This window comes from Berghia stephanieae, chromosome 2, assembly GCF_034508935.2.
Source record: "Berghia stephanieae isolate SIO BIC M18660-M18661 chromosome 2, UCSD_Bste_1.3, whole genome shotgun sequence".
In the NCBI taxonomy this organism is placed as follows: domain Eukaryota; kingdom Metazoa; phylum Mollusca; class Gastropoda; order Nudibranchia; family Aeolidiidae; genus Berghia; species Berghia stephanieae.
In genome coordinates, this window is record NC_088361.1 from 53,370,548 (window position 1) to 53,382,703 (window position 12,156).

Genomic DNA, 12,156 nt, shown 5'->3' on the forward strand with positions numbered 1-12,156 from the left:
ATAAAAACTTCGCGGCGGCGATGGGGGCTCGAACCCACGACCTTACTGGTCTGACATGGCGGTTTTTTGCAAAAATAAATTCCAAATTTTGAAAGCTAAAAACAGCAAAATTTGCAAAACTTTAGCAAAAGTTGCGATTAATTTTCCTAAAAAGCCATAACTCGTTCATGCAAGAGAAAGGTATTTGTTTGTTTTTAAGGGTTTCACGGCGCTTGCAACAAATGTAAGATCATATCAGCGCCAGTAAAAAGGAAGAAAATGGGGTCTAATAAAAAGTTCTAGAATTACAAAAAGTACCCAAGAAAAAGGAAGAACACGCTATCAGTGTTCTTTTTTTGAGATTATCTTAACTGTTTCGTCCTGACACAAGCACAGGCCCCTCAGTGATGATAATGAAAATTTGTCAAAAATGAGGAAAATCTACTGGCCCGTCAGTCAAACCCAAATCTAATGCAAATATAACATAGCTATTCATAGTTATTTTATATTATTAATCCTAAAGCACTTCTGATCATTAGACACATCCTGACCTTTTGCAAATATAATTTAATGCATTGTCATTTCCATTTAAACATTTTAGAGGCCTATAATGTCGCCCCCTATATCAAGTGATTATGATAAACTTTTGACCAAAAGACCAGGAGGTATTTGTTTTTACATAACAAACCCGGTTAGTGTCTGTATTATTGCAACATTGTGATGATGCAGCTTATAAATAAGAATCTTTAATTAATTGCAAAACATATTCCATCAACAAATCAAATTTAAATTAGCCTTTAACTTTAAACAATCATTTCTTAAATCGATCAGCCTAACTTATTATCTCTCTATTACCAAATGATATCTATAAACATAAATATGAAGATAGAAGGGTGGCTGAGAGAGAAATATGGATATGAGAGAGAGAGAGAGAGAGAGAGGAGAGAGAGAGAGAGAGAGAGAGAGAGAGAGAGAGAGAGAGAGAGAGAGAGAGAGAGAGAGGGAGAATTGATGAATTATTTTTTTTAATTGTTTTATAATTAGACACAAGTTATATTGAATACTATTAAAAATTCAGAACAATCAAACAAAAACAAAACAAAAAAATCAAAAAGGAAGAAAAAAAAGACAGGCTTATAAAACTTATAAAATCGCCAAATGTACTATCATGCTACAACTAAAAGGTACATAAATATTTACTCCCATTTGCTCCATCCCCTTCCCTTTCGATCATCTTCTCATCCATGGCCACCATGTGTCTTGTGCTACTTTTGACGTTTGGCGCCAGTGTGTCTAGACTAACGTCATAAATAAAGTGTCACCAAATTTCATGCAACTGAGCAGAGGTGTCAAAAAATGATAGAAGGCATTTTTTTTCATGAACTACCACTTAGCCATAGAATTAAACGAATGAGAATACGTACGAAGCCTAAAAAGTGTCCACCAATGAAAGCATTCAGCGCCATTTTGTTGTTGGCTGAGAATGTAGTAATTACCATTCATTCGGTATCTGTCAACATAACGACACAAGAAAAACAACAAACAATATCAAAATCCACAATAAAATGTTTCAGAACTGTTGCGTATATTTATGGCACAACGAAGCTGTCAAAAAATGAAGTTAGAGAATGTGTGTAATCATGTATTATAATAACCTGTAATGTGTTTTCCAACCACCACATCATCTACTACTACAACCACCACCACAATATCATCACTAACACTACTACTACAACCACCAGCCCCACATCATTATCACTACCACTACTACTACACCACACCAGCACATCATCATCACTACCACTACTACAATCACCACAACCACATCGTCATCACTACCACTACTACTGCAACCACCACCACCATATCATCATCATTACCACTACTACCACAACCACCACCACCACTACTACTACAACCACCACCACATAACTACCTCAACTACTACAACCACCACCACAATAGCATCACTACCACTACTACTACAACCACCACAACCACATCGTCATCACGACCACTACTACTACAACCACCACCATATCATTACCATTACCACTACTACTACAACCACCACTACCACCATATCATTACCATTACCACTACTACTACAACCACCACAACCACATCGTCATCACTACCACTACTACTGCAACCACCACTACCACCATATCATCACCATTACAACTACTACTACAACCACCACAACCACATCATCACTACCACTACTACTACAACCACCACCACATCATCATCACTATCACTACTACTACAACTACAACCACCACCACATTATCATCACTACCACTACTACTACTGCAACCACCACCACCATATCATCATCATTGAAATTTTTTTTTTTTTAAATTGAGCTTTATATAGTGCAATATCTACTAAATGTGCTCAAAGCGCTTTACAAGGGGTCCCTGGTCAATATTTAACATGTAGGACGGGACATGACGCCTGTTAGGCGATATTACAATTTTTCGGACAAAGACAACTCTGTTAACGGCCAGGTACTCATTTTACACCTGAGTACGGTGAGAGAATGTGAGTAAAGAGCCTTTTCCAAGGACTCAACTATGCGCCGAGCGCGAGGCTCGAACCCAGGACCTTCCGATCCGGAAGCGAGTGTCATACTACTAGACCACATAGCCGCATCATTACCACTACTACTACAAACACCACCACCACATCATCATCACGACCACTACTACTACAACCACCACCACCACCATATCATTACCATTACCACTACTACTACAACCACCACCACATCATCATCACTACCACTACTACTACAACTACAATCATCACCACCACCACATCATCATCATCACTATTACTACTACAACTACAACCACCACCAACACCACATCACCTCACTAACACTCAGTACTACAATCACTACCATTAGGTTTTGGAGCTTTACTTCATTTGAAATAAGGAAACTTCGGATTGTATTTGGCATTGTGTTTATATATCATAATATAATTCTAATCAGTTATCTATTTAGAACTAGATACTATACAATATGTATGCCAAATACCACCCCAATTCCCCTTTCTTGTGTGCGGGAATTCCTCTTTCGGCATTGAAATTGAGTGTGAGAGAGTCATCACTACACACATAAACAACAGAAACAATTTAAAAACAAGACTATGACACGCAACCACTCACACACGAGGCTATACTATTTATCCTTTTCTCTATATAGAATAGGACAAGACAAACAATAGCTTGACTCTCGCTACACTTCGCATTGATGTTTGTCGTCTCACGAGTTCAACTCTCGGTCGACCTGTCAATATTCCTTTTTGCCTCGGACGTAATCATTAATAGAATGTTGTGTGGTTTTGACCGTGAAGAAAACCTTAAGAAGTCACATTTATATCATTTTAGAGAGATCGTTTTGAATAATTTTGAGTTAAACGAGCGAGCAGCAACTTGTTTTCATGAACGGCCGATCAGCGCTTGTTTACTATAGTAACGCGATTCCCAGCCAACATCAAAATGGCGGATATTTTTCTCATCGAGGCCGCTGGTTGGTTAGCCAATAAGAGCACCGTACGGTTTCCATTGGGTAAATTCCTTGCACTTAGCAGAAAATGTTTGACATGACAAAAACAACGGAACATTTATGAAAAAATCCGCGGAAGATTATCATCACTGGTCCCCACTAAATTAACCGCATGAACTATTCACGACTCGCAGTTTTAGTGTATTCTGTGTAAACAATGTCTTGTGTGTGTTTTTTTTATTTTTTTTTTTTATTTTTATTTTTTAAAATTAATTATTAGTGTTCGACGAAAGGCGTTAATGTGATGTGGGTGTTGTAGTAGTGGTGATGGTAGGAATAATAATGTGACTGTTGTAGTATTGGTGGAGGTAGGGATGATGATAATGTGGTGGTTTTTAATTGGGTGGTTTTTGTAGTGATGGTAGGATTGATGAAGAACAAGTGGATGTTGTTGCAGTAGTGGTGGTGGTAGAGATGATGATGGTGGTTGTTGTAGTATTAGTGGTAATATTAGTAGTGGTTGCAGTGATGATAATATGGTGGTTGTTGTAGAAGTGATGGTGGTATGTATGAATCGTACTATATGTGCTGCTTGTAGTAGTAGTAGTAGTGGTGGTGGTGATGGTAGGTATGTGATAGTTGTTGGAGTGGTGATGACGATGTAGTTGTCGAAGTCGAAGTGGCAATGAGAAGCATGATAATGTAAGGTGACTGTAGGCTAGTGGTGATAAAAGGTATGATTATGTGGTGATTGATGTGTTGTAGTGTGGTACTTTCTTGTAGTATAGTGACCTGTTTTCATATTTCCCACAAAAGAAGAAGAAAAACAAAGAAACTTAGGTGCATCGAATGACAAGACTGCGGGCACAGTCACGCACTCAAGTTTTATAAATAGGGGAGGCAACTCGACTTTTATCCCTTAATCATTTAGAAATAAAGATTGTTTCCCTTGAAAATGGATCTTGTTCAAAATAATATGCAAACCGGCCTACTTGAAATTGGAAAAATTCCTAGTCTTCAGGGGGAATAAAATAGTAGACATTACAAACTACTTTTTTTTAATTACCAAGTTGTGTTTAAATACATATATTAATGCGTTGAATTCCTTTATATACTAGCTCTGGCAACTAAACTTTGTTTTAAGAAGTTATTGAATTAAGATCTATTGTCAAATAGGACCAGAAAATTCGTAGTTCTACGAAATTTTCGTAGTAGGTAGGTCTGAATATGGTACGTACTTGGCGGTATAGCGAGTACGGTGGTATAATGAATTTAGTCAATGTTCTACGGGACTCAACCAGTATTTGGATCACTGTCTAATTAAATAGAAATCATACTTTTAATAACTAGGTCTAAACAGGTATTATACCAACAACAAAAAATAACCCCCAAATAAAATGGGAAGTATCGCAAACAGGTTATTTTTTTCATTGTGATCAATGGTGGTTTAACAAGCATTTTTTATATTATTTTTATATAAAGCGTCCTCGTCATTGTGTTGGCGGATGGTGGAACGAAATCTCTATCGGTTCAACCCTCGTAAAGCTGCGAAAAGAAGTCTTGTATATTTATCGATAAGCCATTAAAGAGGACGGCTATGGAATTGGAATTTCACAATCAATCATGAGAAGATGGTTATCGAAATGTGAGAAATCACCAGTGTGGAACGACGACGTGGTAGGAAAAGGATCCTAGACAACTTTGATATGTGGAGCTGTGAGCGCAATCTAATCGAGGTCATTGGGCCTCAGTAGATGGAAAGATTGAGAGGAGAAACACCAAATTTACTCTCACCGACGAAGCAATACATGATATACCCACAAGGGAAGACTAGGAAAAGGCCTGCTCCAATCGTCGCAGACTGGAGGAAAATTACATTTCATTGGATGGAGTGATGCTCGGAATCTTTCAGTAGTCGTCGTTCCATTTCTCCTTTTCATCATCCTAGTCATCAGAATGTGATGATTGATGTGTCCAGTATTTATTGGTTTTTGTTATTATTATTATTGTTGAACACGTAAATATTGGTGGAAACACTGTATCATAAATTGATGAATTTCTACTTTTGACCAGATCAGATTAAACTCATTAAATCTTCTTTGGCATAAACACAAGCTATTTCTCAAAATTTTGCAATCAAAATAATGTTGGAAATGTGTAACGTTCACTTTCGTTTGCATCCATCAGTAATGTGTATTGATAGTGATAGTTATAAAATGTAGATGTCCGATAGTCGCTGCACTGATAGTTAAAAATTGCAATTCGTTGCATCATATTCAAATACTGTATGTATATCGTATAAGTTTCAATAACTGAACATTCCATTTTAACGAATTCCTTCAAAGTGGATAAGCGGAAAATTCATAATCTTGAAATGTAAATCTTCTCCGAGTTTGTTTTTAACGGTTTTACGGCGCTTGCAACACATTTAGGTCATATCAACGCCAGTAAAAAGGAAGAAAATTGGAAAGCAAAAACATTCGAGATGTACAATTAAAAGGCTGAGGAAATAGTAAGACAAAGGGGAATGGTTCAACAAATAGGGAACAGATGTAGGTTCCAAGTTCCAAGAGCACACTATCACTATCAGTGTACTTCGTTTGAGGTCACCTATAAGTCTCACAGCAGCACAAGATCCCACTTAGAAGAATACACCAAATGTTTACAAAATCTCCCAAAATTATAACTATACATTCGAAGCTTCCCTCTAATCCAAGAACTTCGGCCAGGGTCAGGACAAAACCAAGTAATCTCATTCCCAAGACAAAGACAGAAAGCAATTGGAGAATAGATACCTGAGGATAGAAGTAGAAGACACAGTAAGTGTCCACTATTGGAATTGGAGGTAGGGAACCTCACCTAGGTCCTAACTTTAATGAAAGAAGAAAAAAGCACATGAAAAGAGTTGATTTTCGTCATCCTCCATAAATGTTTTCGGTTTGATATCAAAGTGTTTGAAGGGGCCGGCTGACCCAAAACATCAGCAGGGTGATTACACACAGCTAATTAAGCTGAATCACAAGCTCTGTTACTAACAGATATATTATAGCGGCATAGCTACAAATCTTGAAGTAAGGCTAAGTCATGTGCGCTGGCTGGGACTGGGTCATGTGGCAAAAATGAAAAAAAGGTCACTTCCCAAGACAGCCCTGCACTGGACTGACATGGCGGTTTTTTTCAATTAAGTTTCCTAAATACCTACAATGCAAAAAAAAAACGTGTCATGCCAGACTGGACAGAAAGAGAAGAGATAGCGGGGGAGGCCGACTGCAAAAAGAAAAAAAAAATGGAGATGTATGGCCTATGTGCCTCAAGGGCGAAGAGCATTCAGTGTCAGTTAGTCTGAGGTTTGATTCCCAGTCAAGGAACCCTAAATTCCACGGGTTTAAAATTTTTTTTTTCTTTTCCCTCATACTTTTCTGTCAGTTCTCTAAACATAAATGCACACTTCCTGATGGTATGCACTTGGCTAAGAAGTTCACAACAATGCCATCCGGAAGTATAACGGACCAACACATAAAACTATGTGTAACCTTGAACGGTTATAGTCTGGTTAATACTGAGCTATCAGCAGGACTCCCTTGTTTTGATTTACTTGTCAGCAGAAAAGCATAGTCCTGGGACGTGCAATGGGCATTTCCATTTTTTCCTTCTTTACTTTTTAAATACCGCTCCAGATTGCAAATCGGGACAGTCCCAACGGCATCTGGACAGTTGGCCACTATGGCTATAACTAAAGGGACCCAAGACAGCCCAATATAATTTAGATATAACAAGAATCCCCAAGATTAATCTAACATTCTTTTTGGACGCAATCATGCGAAGGCATAAGTTATCTTCTGCTACTCCCACATAAATTACTGCTGCTTAGATCGGTACACCCCTACCTCTACTCCTGAGGACTGTTAGACATGTAACCAGTAATAAACGAAGTACACTATCCTTACGCTGTTAGCGTTAGATCTATCTGCGGCATTCGACACAATCGATCACTCAATCCTATGTGATAGGCTTTATTCTGATTTTGGCATCTCTGGTACTACTCTTTCGTGGTTTAAATTTAAATTAAATCACATCTCACCAATAAGTCACAGGCAGTGAGTGTAAATGGTAAAGTTTCTCTCGATGTCTATATAGAATATGGCGTCCCGCAAGGTTCGGTTTTAGGTCCTATACTTTATACCCTTTATACTTTACTATTAGGCAGTGTAATACGCTCCCATTCTGTTAATTACCACATATATGCTGACGACACGCAGCTATATAAATCTGCGTCTCCTCATGATCTCTCCTCTCTTGTCTGTCATCTAGAAAATTGTTGTGACTCCATCAAAAGTTGGATGCTTGCAAATAAGCTATTGTTGAATGAAGACAAAACTGAAGTTGTTTTGATAGGAACTCAGCAAAAATTAAAGTCTTTCCAATTTTCAAATCCTACTCTTAACTATATCTGATTCTGATATTTCTATTTCTGAAAAGGCTAAAAATTTAGGTGTCATTCTGGATAGTTCTTTGTCTATGGATCAGCATATAAACAATAATGTGAAAATTATGTACTTTGAGCTCCGTAGAATATCACAGATGAGGTCGTTTTTACCTTTCAACACCTTGAAGATAATTGTCTCTGCATTTGTCTTGTCACGTCTTGACTACTGCAATTCACTGCTCGCTGGTCTCCCTAATAACAAAATAAACAAGCTCCAGAGAGTACAGAATTGTGCGGCTAGGTTAGTCCTGGGAAAATCTCATTACGATGATACACAGGACATGCTTCGAATCCTCCACTGGCTGCCAGTCCGGGCTAGAATTGAATATAAAATAGCCCTTATCTGCTTTGGTGTATTTGAGTCTTCTGACCCTCTTTACATTCAACACTTACTCCAACCATACATACCTCTGAGAAATCTTATGATCCCACGATTCAAAATTGTTAGCATCTCCGTGATAGGTCTCTTATGAAATTCGGACCCACGATTTGGAATGATCTCCCTCAATCTGTGAGATTCTCGAGCTCAAAAGACATTTTCAAAAAAGCCCTGAAAACACATCTTTTCAGGAAATATTTACTTAATTGAATTTTAAATGTATTGTATGTGACATTTATATTGATGATGTATTGATGCCCTTTTATGCTCTTAATTGTTTTGATACCTTGGTTGAATGTTGTTGTTCTTTTGTTTGTTTTTTTAAAAGCGCTTTGAGGTTTCGACGAAAGGCGCTATATAAATATGCTTATTATTATTATTTATTATAAACGACCTGTTGGGGATTTAATTTTGGAAAAAAATCAAAATCTTAATATGTAACATCATTGATTCCAAATCCAAAAAGCAAAGAAATTAGTCGGGGCTCAGAGGAAGAAGCCGAAGCCCCTGAAGAATGTTGAAAAAGCATGGAGAGGGTCAAAGATTGTATCTCCTGAGAGCGTATTTCAAACAATAACTATGATCAGGGGTGAGAATGACTGGTCACAAAAAAGGAGGAAATTCTTCAGCGCTAAGATCAAGAAGCATCCATTTCCATGCAAAAATAACCTATAAAATTAAATTTCATTAAAATATCTTGTGATGCAATCCAAAATGTGTCTCGCAGCAATTTCTGACACCACTCGGAGGAATTTCAAAAACTGAAAGTGTAATTATAATATGGTGGCTGTAGTAATGGTAGTCGTAGGTATGATGATGTGGTGGTGGTTGTAGTAGTAGTGGTAGTCGCCACATCTCCCTTATTCACAGATTCACTAATGCCCACCTCCCATTGTTTCAAGTTGACCAGAGACGCCAACTTAAAATTTGGCTCACGTAAATTTCAGAAACAATTCCGAATAATTTCAATGCTTAAACAGGAATTTCTGCAAACTAAATATAATCTATTGAGATCTATAATCATCCCAATACCCATTGTTTCAAATCAAGTAAAGTTCCAAAACCAATGTCATTATGACGTATAAAATATAAAAATGAATGGTAGGGGTGGTGGTAATAATGATATGATGGTGGATGTTGTACAGGTGGCAGAAGTGGTGGTGGTGATATTGATGTGTTGGAGGAGGTTGTAGTAGTGGTGATAAGAATGTGGTAGTGATTGTTGTTTTAATGGTGATAGTGTTTTGATGTCGTCGTCGTGGTGGTGGTAATGATGGTGATGATGATGATGTGGTGGAGGTGGTTGTGGTAGTAGTAATGGTGGTCCTTCATGAAATGATGGTGTGGCGATGGTGGTGGTTGTAGTAGTAGTAGTGGCAGTGATGATGATGATGATGTTGATGATGGTGGTGAAAAGGTGTGTACTTGGGAGATGAAAAGAGAGATTGATGGCTGATGTGAAAAGGATATGATCCACTTTATAGATTTAGGTTTGTCTGACAGGACAGATAGAGTGTGTTTGTGTGTGTGTGTGTGTGTGTGTGTGAGAGAGAGAGAGAGAGAGAGAGAGAGAGAGAGAGAGAGAGAGAGAGAGAGAGAGAGAGAGAGAGAGAGAGAGAGAAAAAGAATTGAAGTCAAGGTGTTTGTGATGACCTGTTATTGGTAAGTAGTGGAGGATGAACATGGAAACTAATCGGGACTAAACAAATAAGTGTACTTTATTGATTTGTGTGTCTATGAGTGTTTGTGTAAAAAGAGAGAGAGAGAGAGAGAGAGAGAGAGAGAGAGAGAGAGAGAGAGAGAGAGAGAGAGAGAGAGAGAGAGAGAGAGAGAGAGAGAGAGTTTTGAGCTATTAGTTCGAAGGGTTTTTACGGCGCTTGATTCACTTTTACTTGTAGGTCATTTCAGCACCACTTAAAAGGTAGAAATGGGGCTGTAAAAAAAATATAGATTTAAGTAAGATCAAAAGTACCGGTAAAAAGGTGAGACTGGTTCAAATAGGTGACTTCAAACTAACTACATTGATAGTTTGATCTTGGAGTCCGTTTGTGAGAAACGGACTCCAAGATCAAACTATCAATGTAGTTAGTTTAAAGTCACCTAAAAGTTTCACCAAGACACAAGCACAGAATCCTTGTGAGAGTAATACAAAATTTAGAACAACAAATCTAACTTCACACAAAAGAGAGATGATTTACGAGGACAAACATATCTCCCAAAAACCATGACTATACATTTAATTGCTTGCCTCCCTGCCAATGAATCTGACCAGGAAAAAGATCAAGCCAAGACAAAGACAGAAAGCAATTCTGATCTATGCAAGTAAAGATCCCACCAGGAAGATGATGTGATAGTGGTGCTTGCACTAGAGGTGGTAGTGGTACATACTGATTATGATGATGTGGTTGTGGAGATGGTGTTACTGATGATAATGTGATAGTTGCTTTTGTAGTCGTGATATTTGTGGTGGGGATGGTCATGATGGTTCAGGAGTGAGAATGACTGGTCACGAAAATGGAGGAAATTTTTCATTTTCACGAATAGTTCAAGACCCATCTATGCGACGATAACGTATAAATTTGAATGTCATTAAAATCTACTGAGATGCAATCCAAAATGCGTCTCGCAATAATTTCTGACACCACTTGGAGAAATTTCAAAAGTTGAAAGTGTAATTACAACATATTGTACTTGCAGTTAAAAAAGGTAGCGGTAGGGATGATGATGCAGCGGTGGTTGTAGTAGGGTCGTGAGAAGGATGATGATATGGTGGTTGTAGTTGTAGAGGTGTTGGGAATGATCGTGTGGTGGTGGTTGTAATAGTTGTGGAAGGGATCATGTAGTGGTAGTAGTAGTGATAGTTGGGATTTTGTGGTGGCGGAGGATGTAGTTGTATTGGTAGTAGTAGTAGGAATGATGATGTGGTGGTGGTGGTTGTAGGGATCAGTGATGATAATGATTATTCGGAGTGCTTATTCGTCCTTCAGGTCGTATTCTTAAAAAGTGTCTAGCCGACCTTCAGTGCTTATGCAAATGAGGTAGGCGTGAAATACGTAAAGGGCATTTGACTGAAAGGCTGTTGTTTATATTTGTCACCGTATTTTTATATGTATTAAATTCAAGGTTATTGCCCTCCCATAAATCGCATTGTTATTACAGTGACCTATATATGTCACTGCTTCCCCGGCTTTTTGTGTGCGCCCATGTTATCTATGTAATTAAGTGGAATTACAAAATCGGAGTGTTCAGTCCTTCACGTCTTCACTTTTTTATCGACTGTTGAAACGTAAGCATCGTTATGAGTATGAGTAGAAAAAAAGCATATTATTCTCTCTCTCTCTCTGTCATATTTCCCCCCTTTTATCTCTAATTTCTTCTCTTCCTCCATCAATCTCTTCCTTTGTATTTTCCTCTCTTTATCTCGCTATCATCCTTTCATTTCTTCTCTCTCTCTCTCTCTCTCTCTCTCTCTCTCTCTCTCTCTCTCTCGCTCTGTCTTTAATTCCCTCTGTATTTCTCTTTCTCTAACATATTCTTCTCTCTCTCTCTCTCTCTCTCTCAACTATGCACCGAGCGAGGGTCGAACTCAGGACCTTCCGATCAAAAGGCGAGTGTCATGCATATCTCTATCTATCTATCTCATTCTCTTTCAGTCTTCCTCTCTAATTTTCTCTACCTCCATATACATATTTTACACACACACACACACACACACTCTCTCTCTCTCTATATATATATACATAAAAGCCCAGTTCGGCCTAAGAACAATAACTTGCCTATGTTCTTAAACTCAGA